The 22941-nt window shown below is 40.5% G+C and overlaps 1 protein-coding gene across 1 annotated transcript in view; it reads right to left on the bottom strand.

Annotated features, from left to right (window-relative positions):
• The window catches only part of CD226 (CD226 molecule), a 105796-nt gene that overhangs the window by 23020 nt on the left and 59835 nt on the right, over positions 1-22941 (bottom strand). The window lies entirely within an intron of this gene.

Genomic DNA, 22941 nt, shown 5'->3' with positions numbered 1-22941 from the left:
GTTGGTGATGGAGAGGAGACCTTCAAGATGGAGAAAGAGTAAGAAGTGGAGATCACCTTCCTCCCAAAAAATACATCAGAAATACGTCTACATGTGGAACAGCTCCTACAGAACACCTACTGAATGCTGGCAGAAGACCTCAGACCTCCCAAAAGGCAAGAAACTCGCTACGTACCTGGGTAGGGCAAAATAAGAAAGAAAAAACAGAGACAAGAGAATAGGGACAGGACCTGCACCAGTGGGAGGGAGCCGTGAAGGAGGAAAGGTTTCCACACACCAGAAGCCCCTTCGCGGGTGGAGACTGCGGGTGGCAGAGGGGAATCTTCGGAGCCACAGAGGAGAGCACAGCCACAGGGGTGCAGAGGGCACAGTGGAGAGATTCCCGCACAGAGGATCAGTGCCGACCAGCACTCACCAGCCCGAGAGGCTTGTCTGCTCACCGGCCGGGGTGGGCGGGGGCTGGGAGCTGAGGCTCGGGCTTCGGTTGGATCCCAGGGAGAGGACTGGGGTTGGCGGCGTGAACACAGCCTGAAGGGGGCTAGTGCACCATGGCTAGCCGGGAGGGAGTCTGGGAAAAGGTCTGGACCTGCCTAAGAGGTAGGAGACCATTGTTTTGGGGTGCGTGAGGAGACGGGATTCAGAGCACCGCCTAAATGAGCTCCAGAGACAGGCGCAAGCCACGGCTATCAGCGTGGACCCCAGAAACAGGCATGAGACGCTAAGGCTGCTGCTGCTGCCACCAAGAAGCCTGTGTGCCAGCCCAGGTCACTATCTATATCTCCCCTCCCAGAAGCCTGTGCAGCCCGCCACCACCAGGGTCCCGTGATCCAGGGACAACTTCACCAGGAGAACACGCAGCGAGCCTCAGGCTGGTGCAACGTTACGTGGTCTGCATTCCATACCCCTCCCTCCCTCTGACCTGAGTGAGCCACAGCCCCCTAATCAGCTGCTACTTTAACCCCGTCCTGTCTGAGCAAAGAACAGATGCCCTCAGGTGACCTACATGCAGAGGCAGGGCCAAATCCAAAGCTGAACCCCAAGAGCTGTGTGAACATAGAAGAGAAAGGGAAATATCTCCCAGCAGCCTCAGGAGCAGCAGATTAAATCTCCACAATCAACCTGATGTACCCTGCATCTGTGGAATACCTGAATAGACAACGAATCATCCCAAAATTGAGGCAGTGGACTTTGGGAGAAAATGTAGACTTAGGGTTTGCTTTCTGCATCTAATTTGTTTCTGGTTTTATGTTTATCTTAGTTTAGTATTTAGAGCCTATTATAATTGGTAGATTTATTTATTGATTTGGTTGCTCTCTTCCTCCTTTTTTTTATATATAGATATAATATTTTTTTCCTTCTCTTTTTGTGAGTGTGTATATGTATGCTTCTTTGTGCTTTTGTCGGTATAGCTTTGTTTCTACCACTTGTCCTAGGATTCTGTCTGTCTATTTTTTGTTTGTTTGTTTGTTTAGTATAGTTTTTAGCACTTGTATCATTGGTGGATTTCTTTTTTGGTTCCATTGCTCTCTTTTTACTTTCTTTTATTAATTACTTTTTAATAATTATTTTTTATTTTAATAACTTTATTTTATTTATTTTCTTTCTTTCTTTCTTTTTTTCTCCATTTTCTCTGAGTCCAGTGGCTGACAGGGTCTTGGTGCTCTGCCCAGGTGTCAGGCCTGTGCCTCTGAGGTGGGAGAGCCGAGTTCAGGACATTGGTTCACCAGAGACCTCCTGGCTCCACGTAACATCAAACAGCAAAAGCTCTCCCAGAGATCTCCATCTCAATGCTAAGACCCAGCTCCACTCAACAACCAGCAAGCTACAGTGCTGGACATCCTAACCAAACAACCAGCAAGATAGGAACACAACCCCACCCATTAGCAGAGAGACTGCTTAAAATCATAACAAGGTCACAGACACTCCAAAACACACCACCAGACGTGGTCCTGCCCACCAGAAAGACAAGATCCAACCTCATCCAGCAGAACATAGGCACTAGTCCCCTCCACCAGGAAGCCTACACAACCCAAAGAACCAACCTTAGCCACTGGGGGAAGACACCAAAAACAACGGGAACTATGAACCTCCAGCCTGTGAAAAGGAGACCCCAAACACATTAAGTTAAGCAAAATGAGAAGACAGAAAAACACACAGCAGATGAAGGAGCAAGGTAAAAACCCACCAGAGCAAACAAATGAAGAGAAAATAGGCAGTCTACCTGAAAAAGAATTCAGAGTAATGATAGTAAAGATGATCCAAAATCTTGGAAATAGAATGGAGAAAATACAAGAAATGTTTAACAAGGACCTAGAAGAACTAAAGAGCAAACAGTAATGAACAACACAATAAATGAAATAAAAAATTCTCTAGAAGGGATCAATAGCAGAATAATTGACAGAGAAGAACAGATAAGTGACCTGGAAGATAAAGTAGTGAAAATAACTACTGCAGAGCAGAATAAAGAAAAAAAAATGAAAAGAATTGAGGACAGTCTCAGAGACCTCAGGGACAACATTAAACCCAAGAACATTCAATTTAAAGGGGTCCCAGAAGAAGAAGAGAAAATGAAAGGGACTGAGAAAATATTTGAAGAGATTATAGTTGAAAACTTCCCTAATATGGGAAAGGAAATAGTTAATCAAGTCCAGGAAGCACAGGGAGTCCCAACAGGATAAATCCAAGGAGAAACATGCAAGACACATATTAATCAAACTGTCAAAAATTAAATACAAAGAAAAAATATTAAAAGCAGCAAGGGAAAAACAACAAATAACAGACAAGGGAATCCCCATAAGGTTAACAGCTGATCTTTCAGCAGAAACTCTACAGGCCAGAAGGGAGTGGCAGGACATATTTAAAGTGATGAAGGGGAAAAACCTACAACCAAGATTACTCTACCCAGCAAGGATCTCATTCAGATATGACAGAGAAATTAAAACCTTTACAAAAAAGCAAAAGCTAAGACAATTCAGCACCACCAAACCAGCTTTACAACAAATACTAAAGGAACTTCTCTAGGCAGGAAACACAAGAGAAGGAAAAGATATACAATGACAAACCCAAAACCACTAAGAAAATGGTAATAGGAACATACATATCGATAATTACCTTAAATGTAAATGGATTAAATGCTCCAACCAAAAGACATAGACTGGCTGAATGGATATAAAAAAAGACCCATATATATGCTGTCTACAAGAGACCCACTTCAGACCTAGGGACACACACAGACTGAAAGTGAGGGGATGGAAGAAGATATTCCACACAAATGGAAATCAAAAGAAAGGTGGAGTAGCAATACTCATATCAGATAAAATAGACTTTAAAATAAAGAATGTTACAAGAGACAAGGAAGGACACTGCATAATGATCAAGGGATCAATCCAAGAAGAAGATATAACAACTATAAATATACATGCACCCAACATCGGAGCACCTCAATACATAAGGCAACTGCTAACAGCTATACAAGAGGAAATCGACAGTAACACAATAATAGTGGGGGACTTTAACAATTCACTTACACCAATAGAGAGATCATCCAAACAGAAAATTAATAAGAAAATACAAGCTTTAAATGACACAATAGACCAGATATATTTAATTGATATTTATAGGACATTCAATCCAAAAACAGCAGATTACACTTTCTTCTCAAGTGTGCATGGAACATTCTACAGGATAGATCACATCTTGGGTCACAAATCAAGCCTCAGTAAATTTAAGAAAAATGAAATCATATCAAGCATCTTTTCTAACCACAACATTATGAGATTAGAAATCAATTACAGGGAAAAAAACGTAAAACACAGAAACACATGGAGGCCAAACAATACGTTACTAAATAACCAAGAGATCACTGAAGAAATCAAAGAGGAAGTCAAAAAGCACCTAGAGACAAATGACAATGAAAACACAATGATCCAAAACTTTTGAGATGCAGCAAAAGAAGTTCTAAGAGAGAAGTTTATGGCTATACAAGCCTACCTCAAGAAAAAAGAAAAATCTCAAATAAACAATCTAAGGTTACATCTAAAGGAACTAGAGAAAGAAGAACAAACAAAACCCAAAGATAGCAGAAGGAAAGAAATCATAAAGATCAGAGCCGAAATAAATGAAATAGAAACAAAGAAAACAACAGCAAAGATCAATAAAACTAAAAGCTGGTTGTTTGAGAACATAAAAAGTGTTGATAAACCATTAGCCAGACTCATCAAGAAAAAGAGGGACAGGACTCAAATCAATAAAATTAGAAGTTAAAAAGGAGAAGTTACAACAGACACCGCAGAAATACAAAGCATCTTAAGAGACTACTACAAGCAAGTCTATGGCAATAAAATGGACAACCTGGAAGATATGGACAAGTTCTTAGAAGGTATAACCCTCCAAGACTAAACCAGGAAGAAAGAGAAAATACGAACAGACCAATCACAAGTAATGAAATTGAAAATGTGATTAAAAATCGTCCAAGAAACAAAATCCAGGACCAGATGGTTTCACAGGTGAATTCTGTCAAACATTTAGAGAAGAGTTAACACCCATCATTCCCAAACTCCTCCAAAAAATTGCAGAGGAAGGAAAACTCCCAATCTCATTCTATGAAGCCCCCATCACCCTGATACCAAAACCAGACAAAGATACTACAAAAAAAGAAAGTTACAGACCAATATCACTGATGAATAGGTGCAAAACTCCTCAACAAAATAGTAGCAAACAGATTCCAACAACACATTAAACGGATCATACACCATGATCAAGTGGGATTTATCCCAGAGATGTAAGGTTTCTTCAATATATGCAAATCAATCAATGTGATACACCATATTAACGAATTGAAGAATAAAAACCATACGATCATCTCAGTAGATGCAGAAAAAGCTTTTGACAAAATTCAACACCCATTTATGACAAAAACTCTCCAGAAAGTGGGCATAGAGGGAACCTATTTCAACATAATAAAGGCCATATACGAAAAACACACAGCAAACATCATTCTCAATGGTAAAAAACTTAAAGCATTGTTCTAAGTTCAGGAACAAGACAAGGATGTCCACTCTCACCACTCTTATTCAACATAGTTTTGGAAGTCCTAAGCATGGAAATCAGAGAAGAAAAAGAAAAGGAATCCAAATAGGAAAAGAAGAAGTTAAGCTGTTGCTGTTTACAGATGACATGATGCTATATATAGAGAATCCTAAAGATGCTACCAGAAAACTATTAGAGGTAATCAATGAATGTGGCAAAGTAGCAGGATGCAAAATTAAGGCACAGAAGTCTCTTGCATTCCTGTACACTAATGATGAAAAATCTGAAAGATAAGTTAAGGAAGCACTCACATTTACCATTGCAACAAGAAGAATAAAATACCTAGGAATAAACCTACCTAAGGAGACAAAAGACCTGTATGCAGAAAACTATAAGACACTGATGAAAGAAATTAAAGATGATACAGATGGAGAGATATACCATGTTCTTGGATTGGAAGAATCAACATTGTGAAAATGACTATACTATCATAAGCAATCTACAGATTCAATTCAATCCCTATCACACTACCAATGGCTTTTTTCACAGAACTGGAACAAAAAATTTCACAATTTATATGGAAACACAAAAGACCCCAAATAGCCAAAGCAATCTGGAGAAAGAAAAACGGAGCTGGACGAATCAGGCTCCTGGACTTCACACTGTACAACAAAGCTACAGTAATCAAGACAGTATGGTACTGGCACAAAAACAGAAATATAGATCAGTGGAACAGGATAGAAATCCCAGAGATAAACCAAACACATATGGTCACCTTATTTTCGATAAAGGAGGCAAGAATATACAATGGAGAAAAACAGCCTCTTCAATAAGTGGTGCTGGAAAACCTGGACAGCTACATGTAAAAGAATGAAATTAGAACACTCCCTAACACCATAGACAAAAATAAACTCAAAATGAATTAAAGACCTAAATGTAAGGCCAGACACTAGAAAAGTCTTAGCAGAAAATATAGGCAGAACACTCTATGACATAAATCACAGCAAGATCCTTTTTGACCCATCTCCTAGAGAAATGGAAATAAAAACAAAAATAAACAAATGGGACCTAATGAAACTTAAAAGCTTTAACACAGCAAAGGAAAACATAAACAAGATGAAAAGACAACTTTCAGAATGGGAGAAAATATTTGCAAATGAAGCAACTGACAAAGGATTAATCTCCAAAATTTACAAGCAGCTCATACAGCTCAATATCAATAAAACAAACAACCCTATCCAAAAATGAGCAGAAGACCTAAACAGCCATTTCTCCAAAGAATATATACAGATTGCCAACAACCACATGAAAGGATTCTGAACATCACTAATCATTAGAGAAATGCAAATCAAAACTACAATGAGGTATCACCTCACACCAGTCAGAATGGCCATCATCAAAAAATCTACAAACAATAAATGCTGGAGAGGGTGTGGAGAAAAGGGAACCCTCTTGTACTGTTGGTGGGAGTGTAAATTGATACAGCCACTATGGAGAACAGTATGGAAGTTCCTTAACAAACTAAAAATAGAACTACCCTACAACCCAGGAATACCACTCCTGGACATATATCCTGAGAAAACCATAATTTAAAAAGAGTCATGTACCATAATGTACATTGCAGCTCTATTTACAATAGCCAGGACATGGAAGCAACCTAAGTGTCCATCGACAGATGAATGGATAAAGAAGATGTGGCACATATATATAATGGAATATTACTTAGCCATAAAAAGAAATGAAATTGAGTTATTTGTAGTGAAGTGGATGGACCTAGAGTCTGTCATACAGAGTGAAGTAAGTCAGAAAGACAAAAACAAATACCGTATGCTAACACATATATATGGAATCTAAATACAGAAAACAAACCAAAAAAAATGTTCTGAAGAACCTAGGGCAGAACAGGAATAAAGATGCAGACACAGAGAATGGACTTGAGGACACAGGGAGGGGGAAGGGTTAGGGTTAGCTGGGATGAAGTGAGATAGTGGCAGGGACTTATATATACTACCAAATGTAAAATAGATAGCTAGTGGGAGGTAGCCGCATAGCACAGGGAGATCAGCTCGGTGCTTTTTGACCACCTAGAGGGGTGGGATAGGGAGGGTGGGAGGGAGACGCAAGAGGGTGGAGATATGGGGATATATGTATATGTATAGCTGATTCACTTTGTTATAAAGCAGAAACTAACACACCATTGTAAAGCAATTATACTCCAATAAAGATGTTAAAAAATTAATTAATTAAAAAAAATAATTGGTGATGTTATTTCACATAGTTTCACTAATTGTAAATATCTTTATATCACATTTTATGTAAGAAAAAGGCTTTTGAAAGAGGCTAGAACATAAATAGAGAAGAGGATATGACTGTTCACACATATTCCTTCAATTTTTACTCTGTTAACTGTATAATAAGAAACATAATTGAACCCCCTGGAGCTTTCCTTGGTAGTGATCATATCAAGAGGCTGAATTTCACAGTACTGTTCTGTGGTAATGCTGGGCTGGTGACTCAAACACTGAGTGTTTAAGTATCAAATATCCAGCTTTTTATCATACCGACTAAGATTTCAATGGTCGTAAAAGAGAGAGAAAATCATTTTCATTGAATATATACATAAACTTATTTTTCAGATATATGAGTTGTCTTATGCAGAGATAGGGTAGGGACCCACATGTGATATGAATTCCTGGATACTAAGAAGGTCATCCAGTATTTTCCTGCCTTCCTACCACCACAGCTAGAATACCCAGCACAGAGCACTCAGTAAATATTCACTAGCTAAGTAAGTCAGTAGTTCATATAGTGTGGTCTGAAGACCCCAGGGAGTTTCTGTATCTCCCTCTGAGACCTGCAAAATCAAACTTATTTTAATAGTTATATTAAGATTTAATTTACCTTTTTAACTCTTATCATACAAGAATATGTATATTCTTAGAAATTCACTCATATAAGAAGATACTGATGTTTTCAGAGGCTCTGATGGCTAATGGGTATGTGCTTATAAATTCTGGTCTTTTCAGTTTTACTTAATTTTAATTTCTAATACAGTAAATATTGATGGTTATAACACACATAAACAAAAAACTCTTTGGGGTCCTCAATAACTTTAAGAGAGTAAAGGGAAAAAATAATTATAAAATTCATATGGAACCACAAATAGCCAAAACAATCTCAGTAAAGAACAAAGCTGGAGGCATGACACTTCATGATCTCAAACTATATTACAAAGCTCTAATAATTAAAACAGTGTGGTACTGGCATAAAGACATAACTTCAGACAAATGAAAGGGACTAGAAAGCCCGTAAATAAATCCACACATGCATGGTCAACTGATCTTCAACAAGAGTATCAAGAATACACAATGGGAAAAGGACTGTCTCTTCAACAAATGTAGTTGGAAAAACTGGATATGCACTTTGTGAAAGAATGAAATTGGACCATTATCTTATACCATACATAAAAATCAACTCAAAATGGATTAAAGACTTAAACGTAGTATCTGATACTCCAAAACTCCTGAAGAAAACATATTATGACTTTGGCCTTGGCAATGATCTCCTGGATATGACACCAAAAGCACAGACAATAGAGCAAAAATAGGCCAGTGGGACTACATCAAACTAAAAGCCTTCTGAACTGCAAAGGAAAAAATCAACAGAGAGAAAAAGAACACCTAAAGAACAAGAGAAATATTTGTAAACCTTATATCTGATAAGGGTTAATTTCCAAAATATATAAGGAATTCCTATAGCTCAACAGCAAAGTAAACTAATTGCCCAATTTAAAAAATGGACTAAAGACTTGATTTACATAATAAGACATATAAATGGTCAACAGATACATGAAAAGATGCTCAATGTCACTAATCACTGGGGAAAGGCAAACCAAAACCACAATGAGATATCACCTTACATCTGTTAGGATGACTAATATAAAAGGAAGGAAGGAAGGAATGGAGGGAGAGAGGGGAGGGAGAGGAAGGAAGAAAGAAATTAGTTGTTGGTGAAGATGTGGAGAAATTGGAAATTTTGTATATTGTTTGTAGGAAGGTAAAATGGTACAGCCTCTATGGAAAACAGTATAGAGGTTACTTTAAAAAATTAAAAATAGGACTACCACATGATTCAGCAATACCACTTATGGGTGTTCATCCAGAAGCAGCACTCCTATATTCATTGCAGCACCATTCAAACAGCCAAGACATGGAAGAAACCTAAATGTCCATCGATGGATAAGTGGATAAAGAAAATGTGGAATATACATACAATGGGATATTATTCAGCCTTAAAGAGAAGAAAACTGTGCAATATGAGACAACAGGGATGAACCTGGAGGACTCTATGCTAAGTGAAATAAGCCCATCACAGAAGGACAAATACTGCATGATTTCACTTACATGAAGTATCTAAAATAGTCAAGTCATAGAAGCAAAGAATAGAACAGTGGTTTCCAGGGTCTGGGAGAAGGAAGAAATGAGGAGTTGCTAATCAATGGGTATTAAATTTCAGTTATGCAAGATAAATAAGCTCTCAAGATGTGCTGTACAGACTGCTAACAAACACATGAAAGAATGCTCAACATCACTAATCATTAGAGAAATGCAAATCAAAACTACAATGAGATATCATCTCACACCAGTCAGAATGGCCATCATCAAAAAACTCTAGAAATAATAAATGCTGGAGAGGGTGTGGAGAAAAGGGAACACTCTTGCACTGCTGGTGGGAATGTGAATTGGTTCAACCACTGTGGAGAACAGTATGGAGGTTCCTTAAAAAACTACAAATAGAACTACCATATGACCCCGCAATCCCACTACTGGGCATATACCCTGAGAAAACCATAATTCAGAAAGAGTCATGTACCAAAATGTTCATTGCAGCTCTATTTACAATAGCCCAGAGATGGAAGCAACCTAAGTGTCCATCGACAGATGAATGGATAAAGAAGATGTGGCACATACATACAGTGGAATATTACTCAGCCATAAAAAGAAACGAAATTGAGCTATTTGTAATGAGGTGGATAGACCTAGAGTCTGTCATACAGAGTGAAGTAAGTCAGAAAGAGAAAGACAAATACCGTATGCTAACACATATATATGGAATTTAAGGAAAAAAAATGTCATGAAAAACCTAGGGGTGAAACAGGAATAAAGACACAGACTTACTAGAGAATGGACTTGAGGCTATGGGGAGGGGGAAGGGTAAACTGTGACAAAGCGAGAGAGAGGCATGGACATATATACACTACCAAACGTAAGGCAGATAGCTAGTGGGAAGCAGCCGCATAGCACAGGGAGATCAGCTCGGTGCTTTGTGACTGACCGCCTGGAGGGGTGGGATAGGGAGGGTGGGAGGGAGGGAGACGCAAGCAGGAAGAGATATGGGAACATATGTATATATATAACTGATTCATTTTGTTGTGAAGCTGAAGCTAACATACCATTGTAAAGCAATTATACTCCAATAAAGATGTTAAAATAAAAAAAAAGATGTGCTGTACAACATAGTGCATGTAGGTAACAATACTGCTTGTATACTAAAAAAAACCTGTTGAGAATTTAGATCACATATTAAATGGTCTTACCACAATAAAAAAATTTTTAAGAGTATAAAGGGATCCTGAGAGCAAGCAGTTTAAGAACTTGATCTAGAGAATAAACTTCAGGAATTATTTTTCAAAATTACAATAGCCCAGAATGGTAACATGTCTATCTATTTAGTAGTTATTAACACCTTTTTAATTTGATAGCTTCACAGTTGCCAACAAGGAATTCTGACCTACTGTCTAAGTAAAAAGAACAGTAACGGTGTCATAAAGCACAGAGACTCCAGATAAGAAATGCAGGAAGGTGAGAGCTTCTGTCACAGCCTCTGCCTGTGTCACAAATTTGTTCAGGGCTTGTCTGGGAGCCACTTTCTTGTCTTCCAATTAAAAAAGCAAAGAAGGGCAACAAAAGTAAATATAAACAATGGGACCACATTAAACTAAAAAGCTTTTGCACAGCAAAGGGAGCCATCAACAAAACAAAAAGGCAACCACTGAATGGGAGAAGATATTTGCAAGTGATATATCTGATAAGGGGTTGATATCCAAAATATTTAAAGAACTCACACAACTCAATTTCACAAAAGCAAATAACTCAATTTAAAAATGGGCAGAGGGCTTCCCTGGTGGCACAGTGGTTGAGAGTCCACCTGCCGATGCAGGGGACACGGGTTCGTGCCCCGGTCCGGGAAGATCCCACGTGCCGTGGAGTGGCTGGGCCCGTGAGTCATGGCCTCTGAGCCTGCACGTCCGGAGCCTGTGCTCCGCAACGGGAGAGGCCACAGCAGTGAGAGGCCTGTGTACCGCAAAAAAAATAAAAATAAAAATAAAAATGGGCAGAGGAACTGAATAGACATTTTTCTAAAGAAGACATATACAGATGGCCAACAGACACATGAAAAGATGCTCAACATCACTAATCATCAGGGAAATGCAAATCAAAACCACAATAAGATACCACCTCACACTTGTCAAAACGGCTGTTATCAAAAAGACAAGACATAACAAGTACTGGCGAGGATGAGGAAAGAAGGGAATCCTTGTGCACTATTGGTGGGAACATAGTAAATTGGTACAGCCACTGTGGAAAACAGTATGGATGTTCCTCAAAAAATTAAAAATGTAACTACAGTATGATCCAGCAATTTCACTTTTGGGTATTTATCCAAAGAAAATGAAAACACTAATTTGAAAAAAGATACACGCACCCCTATATTCACTGCAGCATTATTTACAATGACCAAGATATGGAAGCAACCTAAGTGTCCATCAACAGATGAATGGATAAAGAAGATGTGGTACATATATACACAATGGACTATTACTCAGCCATTAAAAGATAATGAAATCTTGCTCTTTGAAACATCATGGATGGACCTAGAGGGTATTATGCTAATTGAAATAAGTCAGATAGAGAAAGAAATACCATATGATTTCATTTGTATGAGTAATCTAATAAAATAAAACAAATGAACAAACAAAACAAAACAGAAGCAGACTTATAGATACAGAGAACAAGCTGGCTGTTGCCAGTGGGGGAGGGAATGGGAGGTTAGGTGAAATAGGTGAAAGGGATTAAGAAATACAGACTTCCAGTTATAAAAGAAATATCGGGATGTAATGTACAGCATGGGGACTATAGTTAATAATACTGTACTGGGAATTCTCTGATGGTCCAGGGGTTAGGACACAGCGCTTTCACTGCCGTGGCTCCAGGTTTAATCCCTGGTCGGGAACTAAGATCCCTGCAAGCCACGTGGTGCAGTCAAAAAAATAATAATAATATTGTATTAATTTTGTATGGTGACAGATGAACGAGACTTATCGTGGTGATAACTTCCTAATGAATATAAATGTTGAACCACTGTGTCGTACACCCGACACTAATATAATGTTGCTTGTAAACTGTACTTCAAAAAAAGAAAAAAAAAGAGTAGAGAAGAGAGGACAGGAGAGAAGAGAAGGGAAGCCATCCTTGAAAAAAAGAAATTTATTTTAAAATACGATAAGATGTGCTATCTGTGTTAAACTACAATATTGTGTCTATGAGTCTCATATCTACCAAAAACTAGCTTCCTTTCTTCAGCAAGTGGTTCCATGTGACAAAATGCTGGAAAGAGAAACCACAGCCCTCCAGTTTACAACCTGAAACCATACAGCTATTTACCAAAGTTAACACTTCACCCACATAACAAGCACACAGAAAACATTTCATCTCTAAGTAAGGTGAGACAAGACCAGGGCAAAAGAAGAAGAAAAGGGAGAACACTCATAAGAAATGGAAAAAGTAAGAAAATAAAAGCTTAAAGGAAACGAATGAAAAATTAAAATTCATACAGGGAAAGGAAGGTATGAGAAAAGAGAAGGAAACTGTGGGACAATATAAATAAAAGGCGAAATCAGATATGGGACACTGTGTTGGGAAAATGAAAGAACATAAACAAAATTTTAACAAGAAGGAGAAACAAAATTTTCTGTGAGCCATGCTGGACCCTGGAAAATAAGAGGCAGGCTTGCCCTTGCCCCAGTTTTGCTGTCTGTCTTCAGGGCCAACACACCTGTTTCATTTTGTTTGGTTTGGTTTTCCTCTGTGGGTCTTGCTCGGGGGTCTCAGGTGGAGCTGTCCCTTGGGGAGCAGGTACAGGGAGGCTTTCACAGCACAGGTTCTGTGTAAGGACCCGAGCCACCTGTCAACAGACGAAGACTGGACCTGAAGGCCGCAGGCCCTGCCCCAGCGGCAGGTGGCTGAGAAGCACAGAGTAACCCCACTTAACCTCTCCTGATGAACAGAATAGCCGACTGATGTCAGAGGAAAATCCAGACCCAGCTGAGGTCTGCAGTACCTGCCTCGCCTTGCATGCTCGTTGATGCTCAGGCCACCTGATCCCCCTGCTGGGCACGTGTAAAGTGACATGAAATGACCCCAAAAACAACAACCAGAGAGACCGCACGTCACAAGAAGACCCGGCATCTGGAGGTGCTTGGAATTGGAAAGGGAATCTACTTAAAATAGGGATCAAAATGTCATCGTTAATAGGGAAGGAAAAGTTTGATTAGGATTTAATTGTAAAAACAGAAACAAAAATAATAAAAAGCAGTTAATTTTGTATTTCTATTTAGTTATATATTAATTCACAGCACACACATAGAATAGTCTGTGCTGTGTTTTGTTTGAAAGACTATTTTTTAGAACAGTTTCAGGTTTCCAACAAAGCTGAGAGGAAGGTACAGAAATCTACTTAATACTTCCCTGCCCTTGCTCACACACACACGCACACATGCACGCACACACACACAGCCTCCCCCATTATCAACATCCTACGCCAGAATGATACATTTTTTACCAAGGGTGAACTAACACATCATAACCACACAAAATTCATAATTTACCTTAGGGATTACTCTTGGTGTTGCACATTCTATGCGTTTGGACAGATGTACAATGACACGTATCCATCACTACAATGTCATACAGAGGAGTTTCCCTACCCTAAAATCCTCTGGGCCCTGCCTAATCATCCCTCCCTCCGCTCAATCCCTAGCAACCATCGATTTTTTTATTGCCTCCATAGTTTTACCTTCTCCTGTGTTTGCATGTTTGATAGCTTGTTTCTTTTTAGCACTAAATAATATTTCATCATCTGATGTAACACAGTACCATTCACCTACTGAAGGACATCTTAGTTGCTTCCAAGTTTAGGAACTTACGAATAAAGCTGCTATAAACAACCATGTGCAGGTTTTCGCGTGGATATAAGTGTTCAATCCCTTTGGGCAAATGCCAAGAAGCATGACTGTTGGATTGAATGGCAAGAGGTTGTTTAGTTGTGTAAGGAACTGAAAAACTGTCTTCCAAAGTGGCTGCGCCATTCTGCATCCCCAGCAGCAAAGAATGAGGGTTCCCGTCGCTCCCCTTTCTCACCAGCATTGGGTGTTGTCAGTGTTCCGGATTTTAGCCACTCTAATAGGTTTGTCTGTGTGTTGTTTTCACACGATATTTTGTTGTAGAATAACATGATGAAATCCTCTGTACTTTGTGATTTTTCTGGCAAAATAATAGATCATTTTTGAAAATTATTTCAGTGCTTCATCAGCTTTTCCAAGCACCATTCAGTCCCTGGTTACTACAAACATTCCTGGGTACCCTGTGCATCACGCCACTGCCCCAGCCCACCGTCACATCCCAGCTGCTCACACTTCCTCCTTCACAGTCCTCACTGGTCATTGGCTCTGCATGCAGTTTGAGCAGCTCTGCAACAAAACTCATCAAATTCACAAAACCCTGAGGTTTTTTTTACTATAAACTTCATAAACCCAGACCTTGGTATAGATGTTTATATATCATTCTATCCTTAGGACTTAGAACGGTGCTTGACATATAATAAAACATCAATCACTATTTTTCTAATAAAAAATTAATTTGCAGTTTCACTTGGCAGACAATATGCAATGTGTATCCATTGATAATATTAAGAAATGTGTTTAGAATCACATTTGTAATGCCTAAATGAATTAATGTTTCCGGGCAACAATCATCAGTGCCAGCAAATTCACAAAAAAAGGCACTCATGTCTCCACAGCACCACATTGGAAGTAGTAGCCTTGCCGAAATCATCAAACCTGACTCTGATCAAGCCTCAAAATCTAGTGACCGATTTGCAGAAGTACAAAGAGCAGAGAAATATGTCAGATGACACCCTGGCAAGCAGTCCCTGGGGATACAGAAGACTCAAAACGCCTCAGCACTGAATAGGATCTCTCCCAGGCCCGAAAACCAACTTCAGGTGCTGACTCTCTCTCTTCTTCCCCATCCGTTCATAATTCTGCAGGGAACCCATTGCTCCCCTGAACGTGCCTAATCAATTCTTACGTGAGCTTCAGTGCAATGAGCACCATTTCCGCCAAATCCAGCACTGCAAACGTCACCAACGTTCCTGACATTCAGAACTGGATCCTTGCCCTCCTGGAAACGCCTTGGCTTCTGTGACACTGCACTCTCCTGCTTCTCCCCCGTCCTTCCTGACCTGCCCCGGTCTCCTTTAGGGGTCCCTCTTTCTTTGCTGGTCTTTTAAAATGCCGTCGTTCTGCCAGGACTCCACTGCTCCCCCCGCCACTCCACTCCCCATCCCTGGTCATCCCACCTGCTCTCCGGAGGAAGGCCAAGTCAACAGCCCCTGCTCAGTGCGACCTCTTCCCAGGGTAAAGCCTGAGACAACACCTTCTTCTTCTGATGTTTAAAACAGGCTAAAAATTAAACAGCCAGAGTTGCCTGAAGCTTTCTGCAGGAGCACTGCTTTTACACCAGCTAAAGAGAAGTGATCAGAGCAGTAGCTTTGCACACTCCCAGCTGTGCCTAGACTATGTATGTGCTCAGTTGAGAGCTTTTCTAGAAACTCGTTAATATAAAGTGTTCCCTACAAATGCAAAATAAAATGTTGGCTGCATGGGACTGTGGAAGTATTCTAAAGTGACCTGAGAGGAAGCTCTCAAAAATAGCAAGCAATTGCTAAGAAAGTACATCTTAAAATTTCTCAGCACAAGAAAATTTAAAATTCTCTATCTATATACATAGGGTGACGGATGTGAACTAGATTTACTGTGGTGACCATTTTGCAATGTATACAAATATCAAATCATTATGCTGTACACCTGAAGTTGACAATGTTATATGTCAATTATACCTCAATACTAAATCAATTCATCAAAGGGAAAAAAGGCAAGCAAAAGAAACAAACACAAATTCCTGATCACAAGCAGGCAGCAAGGTTCAGAAAGAAGAGCAGTGGCCCTTCTGGGGCTCAAAGGGCACAGGCAGCGTGGGGAGGAAGCTGCGGGTGGAAGGAGGAACACAGACTCAAAGGCCGAATTGCCGCGTATGACTTTGCCTCCCTCCAGCTCCGCCTGTGACAGGCACAGAGTGACACAGAACTGAGGTGTTGAGCAGCTTCAAGCAGAACAGAAATAGAGCACCCACAGTGAGCTGTATGGGCTACACACTCCGACCACCCCACAGGCTCCTGTGAAGTCACCATTTCAAATGTAGAAAGCAATGAGTAGTGACGGCATTTCTCCAAAAAGCTGGAATCCTCCCAGGTGATGTTTGCAGATGTTGTGGGCTGAACTGTATCCCCCAAGATTCCTAAGTTGAAGCCCTAAGCTCCAGCACCTCAGAATGTGACCTTATTGGAAACGGGTTGTTGAAGATGTAATTAGTTAAGATGAGGTCATGCTGAAGTAGGATGGGCCCTGATCCAACAGGACTGGTATCCTTATAAAAGATGGAAATTGAGACACAGACTTGCACACAGGGAGCATGTTGTGTGAAGATGAAGGCAGAGATCAGGGTGATGTGTCCACAAGCCAAGGAATGCCAAGGATTGCCAGAAACCACCAGAAGCTGGGAGAGAGGATGGAACAGATTCTCCCTCCCGGCCTCAGGAGGGACCAATCCTGCAACACCTTCATCTCAGGCATCCAACCTCCAGAGCTGCAAGATAATACATTGCTGTTGTCTAAGCCACCCAGCCAGTTATCTTGTTCTAGCAGCCCTAGCAGACTAATGCTGGGGGTGAAGACTTCATTGGCTGAATTTCCAGTACAATCTGGATCTTGCCAGGACTGATCAGAAGCAGCAAGGCCGTCAGGTTAGGGACATGGGCAGTCTTCACAACTCCTCTCCCCATGTGTTTTGTGTCTTTCATTTAAAGTGCAGATAAGAGGTAAAGGAGCCAAACAAGATAAAAATAAGCTAATAGATTGCTTGATGGAAAAGCACAGATAAAGTGGGAAGAATGAGAGCTGCATTAAAAGATAAAAACACAGGCCAACAAAGTCATCACGGAGGCAGGCCCAGCGAGGCCATTTGTTTAAACAAAAGAAGTAACTAGAATCAGGCAGGTGTGTCCTGGATGGCAAGTCAGAGATTCGGCCCAAAAAATACACAGTAAGACAAGGTTTGCATCATGTCCAAAATGCAATGACCCACTCTGGGCATCGAAGAGTAACAGGCTTGCAACTCAGCCTGGAAGGACTTGTGATTAAAATTCCCTGTGATTCAAAGCAGCTGCTGTGGCTGTAGCACCCAGTCCAGAGCCCAGCTGCCCCCAGAAGTCTCATGGAGCTCCTAGATGCTCCAGGAGGTCTGTGGGAAGGGTGACCATGCCTTCTCACACTGTAAATTTTCCTCATGGTTTTTTTTTTTTTTTTTTTTTGCGTTACACGGGCCTCTCACTGTTGTGGCCTCTCCCGCCGCGGAGCACAGGCTCCGGACGCGCAGGCTCAGCGGCCATGGCTCACAGGCCCAGCCGCTCCGCGGCATGTGGGATCCTCCCAGACTGGGGCACGAACCTGCGTCCCCTGCATCGGCAGGCGGACTCCCAACCACTGCGCCACCAGGGAAGCCCGGTTTTTTTTTTTTTTAATTGGAGTATAGTTGACTTGCAATGTTGTGTTGTTTCAGGTATATAGCAAAGTGAATCAGTTATACATATACATATGTCCACTCTTTTTTTTTTTTAGAGTCTTTTCCCACAGAGGCCATTACAGAGTACTTAGTAGAATTCCCTGTGCTATACAGCAGGTTCTTAGTTATCTAGTTTATATATAATAGTGTGTATATGTCGATCTCAATCTCCCAATTAACCCTCGTGGGTTTTAATTGTTGAAAGAACAACACTGCAATCTCTCTGTCATGGTACAATGAGAATGATGCTTTTTATTTAAGTCAGTAGCACAAGGTTTGTTGAAAAAGTTTAAATTTTGGGCAACTCTGCAATTTCTACCAACTAGAAAAAGAAATGACTCATGGGATATAAGAATTTTAAACAGTCTAGTTCTAAGGTCTTATAAAACCAATAGATGGCAATACTTCCCAGGAGTATTGGCTTGTTTTCTGCTAAAATGTTAGCAGTTGACCTCCCAGATTTGGAAATTTAATGTAGAGTTTCTGCATGGCAGAGTTTCACAGAAAAAGAATCAGAGATTAACACTAACCCTAATCATCCCCTACTAGAGAATATGTCACGTTAGTGAATTGTCTAGACTACATTAAAGCATTTGGTCTCAGATACTTTAAACATTTTTAACATATTTTAAAAGCAAAATAATAAACCTTGAATGAGTCCTTATTATGTGCCACACTAATGCATGACATGTGCTAACACATTTAATCCTCAGACCAGCCATCAGAGGTGAGTCTCCCAGCTGGCTGACAGCACAGAAGGGAGTCCCCCCTGACCCCCGGGCAGGGGTTTATGGAGCCACCCTGGCCCTCGTCTCTGGGAAGGGTCTACATGTGATACTCAGAGTTTTCCTCTCCACCCTGCAACTGGGCTAGATTGCACAGACGCAAAATTGGCTCCCAGGAAGCCCTTCTTTCTAAATATCTTATTTTACGATGCCTTAAACCCTATAATTAGAAATCAGTTTCTTTACTTGTCCTTGTTAAAATGCACATAACAACCTCAGCTCTTGGCAGGCGCCAACGCACGGTGTGAAATCGTCCATTAGATTGCTTTCTGAGTGGAAGGAAAGCAGGTGAGTGGCCTGGAACAGACAAGCTGTAGTAAAGGACACTGAGAAGAGGTAGGAGCCAGCCTGGCACAGGCCATGAGGCTCCCGGGGTGGGGGGCAAAGGGCAGCAGAGAGGGTGCACCTGTGAGTGCAGGGAAGGGGCAGGTGGAGACATAAGCAGGGAGACAGATTACAAACGGGAGGCAATGGGCTTCCCTGGTGGCACAGTGGTTGAGAGTCTGCCTGCCGATGCAGGGGACACGGGTTCGTGCCCCAGTCCGGGAAGATCCCACATGCCGCGGAGCGGCTGGGCCCGTGAGCCATGGCCGCTGAGCCTGCGCGTCCGGAGCCTGTGCTCCGCAACGGGAGAGGCCACAGCAGTGAGAGGCCCGCGTACCGCAAAAAACAAACAAAAAAAATAAATGGGAGGCAATGGTATTTTACCTATTTTGTCATTCATTCATTCAACAAAGATTACTGACTATTCACATAAAGATAAATAAGCCACACATAAGTCGATGATGTTAGAATGTTCCCTCACACCATGCACAAAAATAAACTGAAAATGGCTTAAAGACTTAAACATAAGACACGACACTGTAAAACTCCTAGAAGAGAAGATAGGCAAAACATACTCCGATATAAATCATACCAGTGTTTTCTTAGGTCAGTCTCACAAGGCAAAAGAAATAAAAGCAAAAATAAACAAATGGGACCTAATCAAACTTATAAGCTTTTGCACAGCAAAGGAAACCATAAAGAAAATGAAAAGACAACCTGTGGAGTGGGAGAGAATATTCGCAAATGATGCAACCAACAGGGGCTTAATTTCCAAAATACACAAAGAGCTCATACAACTCAATATCAAAAAAACAACCCAGTTGAAAAATGGGCAGAAGATCTAAATAGACATCTCTCCAAGGAAGACATACAGATGGCCAACAGGCACATGAAAAGATACTCAGCATCACTAATCATTAGAGAAATGCAAATCAAAACTACAATGAGGTATCACCTCACACCAGTCAGAATGGCCATCATCAGAAAGTCTACAAATAATAAATGCTGGAGAGGGTGTGGAGAAAAGGGAACCCTCCTACACTGTTGATGGGAATGTAAATTGGTTCAGTCACTGTGGAGAACAGTATGGAGGTTCCTTGAAAATCTAAAAATAGAGTTACCATATGATCCAGCAATCCCACTCCTGGGAAAATATCTGGAAAAGATGAAAACTCTAATTCAAAAAGATACATGCACCCTCAATGTTTATAGCAGCACTATTTACAATAGCCAAGATATGGAAGCAACCTAAGTGTCCATCGACAGATGAATAGATAAAGAAGATGTGGTATATGCATGTATGTGTATATATACACACATATATATATAGCTTAGCCATAAAAAAGAATGAAATATTATCATTTGCAGCAACATGGATGGATCTAGAGATTATCATACTAAGTGACATACACAAGTAAGTCAGACAGAGAAAGACAAATATCACATGAAATCACTTATATGTAGAATCTAAAAAAATGATACAAATTAACTTATTTTACAAAACAGAAACAGATCACAGACATAGAAAACAAACTTACGGTTACCAAAAGGGAAAAGGGAAGGGGGAGGGATAAATTAGAAGTTTGGGATTAACAGATACACACTATGCATAAAATAAATAAACAACAAGGACCTACTGTACAGCACAGGAAATTATATTCAATATCCTGTAATAACCTATAATCGAAAAAATCTGAAAAATCATATATATCGATATATATGTATAACTGAATCACTTTGCTGTACACCTGAAACTAACACAACATTATAAATCAACTATACTTCGATTAAAAAAAAAGACGAATAAGGTACAGTTCTGAGTGGGTGGAGAAACATATAACCAGGTCACTGCACAAACAGAGCCTCTGGAAATTGCCCGTTGAAGCTCTGTGTCTGCAGAAACCCTGGGATGAAAAGGTGTGATTTTGGTTCCCAGCCAACTAAAAGCCATTCTGTAGGCTGACTCTGGACTCACCAAGATGTGTCAAAGTTTCTCTGACCAAATGCAAAGTTATTTGCCCTAAGAAAATCTGCTGAGGACGTGAAAGGGAAGATGCCTGATTAACTAAGCTTCATGCATTTAGAGCATCTACCCCAGGTTCAATTTCCTTCCTCATTGCACATTTTCTGGCACATCACTATTTACAGTATTTATTTTAGTATCTACTTCATTACATTTCTTTAATATTTCCAGTTGTTTTTGTGGAGAACAAATAAAAAGGATTTCTGATGAATGACATATGAAAAATGGCTAAGGAGCGATTGATATAATGTTAAAAGGGGGGAAAGAAGAAATGACACATGCACATCCCCACAATCCATCACACACACATCACATAAACATGTGTTCAAGGGCTCACCTACTTCAACTGCCACAGAAAGAAAAGATGTAATAAAATTAACTGAATTGCAAAACTAAGTTTTAAAACACACTGCTCAGAAAATTGGGAGTTCACAGTTTTTGCCAACGTGATTCCTATCCAATTAGAATTTCTCTGAGAAAGTGGAAGCACTTTCTGCAAAATTCCACAGCCAGAAGACTTGATCTATGAAACAGAAGACATTTTAAATAAGGAAAGGGGAACTTGCTGCCCTTTCGTCTCCCTCGGCATTGCAAAAATCTCCAGTTAGTAATAGTAACAGCATTTAAAGAAAAGCAAGCTGAAAGTTCACTCGTACAGCTCTCTTTTGAAATCAAATCTGAATATGTCTATTTTACTTAGGAAAAATATCGTATGCTGTATCTGGCCATCACTGAGAAAGGCTAGGGTTTCTGGGGGGGCTTAGATTTTCAGACATTTGTGTCCTCCATAAGAGATAAAGGCAACTGATGAAGGGTGAGAATTGAAAGATCTGGTCGCTTGCTTGGGTCTCTCCAAGCAATGAGTTCCGAACAGCCCCTGCAATGCAGGGAGCTCTGTAAACTTGAGAAGGGGCGGTGGTTGACATGGACACTGGCACATGATTTCAGCACTCCATGCAGATCCCCTGGGACCCCTCTGCCCTTTGGGGGCACACCAACCCCTGGGTGTTCTCCCTGGGAACACTTCCTAACAGGTCTCTTTCACACTCACCATCCTCCTCAGGGGTTGCACTGAGGTCCGCACGGTTTCAGAACTTTACAAAATTTTACTTGGAGCCTAGAATTTGAGCTTATACCAGTGTGAGGGGAGGAGGCCACCGAAAAGACTTCTTCAGAAACGTGGCTGGAGCTGATGAAAACTGTTTCACTGTTTGATTCCATCACCCCTTCACGGCCCAGCTCGTCTTATTCCTTTCGAAGGGCCTGCTCACTGCTCCCCACAGCAACCTCTCCACCACGGAGTCCAACGGCTTCCACTCTCACTCCACAGGTCTATTTAACTAGTAACAAATTATTACACGTGCAAAATAGAAACTGCTGTGTTTCCTGTTTTTGTGGCTATGCCTTGCTTTTCTCGGTTAGGCTGAGTTCCTTGGAAGCAAAAATCATCTTTCGAATATTTGCTTGTTGCTTGTTTCTCCACCAGGTTCCAAGAGTTTTCAACATAATTGCACCACGAATTGTACTTATTTTAATCTCTGGAAACACCTCACATAATATCTTACACATACATGATGATCAATAAACACTTGCTAATTCATTTACTTCATCACTAGCAGTTAAGCATGTTCTTGGAGAAATCTGTGCAATAGCTAAAAATGCAAATTATGCCACATCTCTGCTTTGAAAGGTTCAGATGTTTCCTGTTGCTACTATAGGACAAAAACATATTCTCTAGCAAAATCCTTTATGATTTTCCCTC

The sequence above is a fragment of the Phocoena phocoena genome, chromosome 13 (genome assembly GCF_963924675.1).
Source record: "Phocoena phocoena chromosome 13, mPhoPho1.1, whole genome shotgun sequence".
Lineage (NCBI taxonomy): Eukaryota > Metazoa > Chordata > Mammalia > Artiodactyla > Phocoenidae > Phocoena > Phocoena phocoena.
The sequence above is the reverse complement of the archived record's forward strand: the minus strand, read 5'-3'. Positions and strand labels throughout refer to the sequence as shown.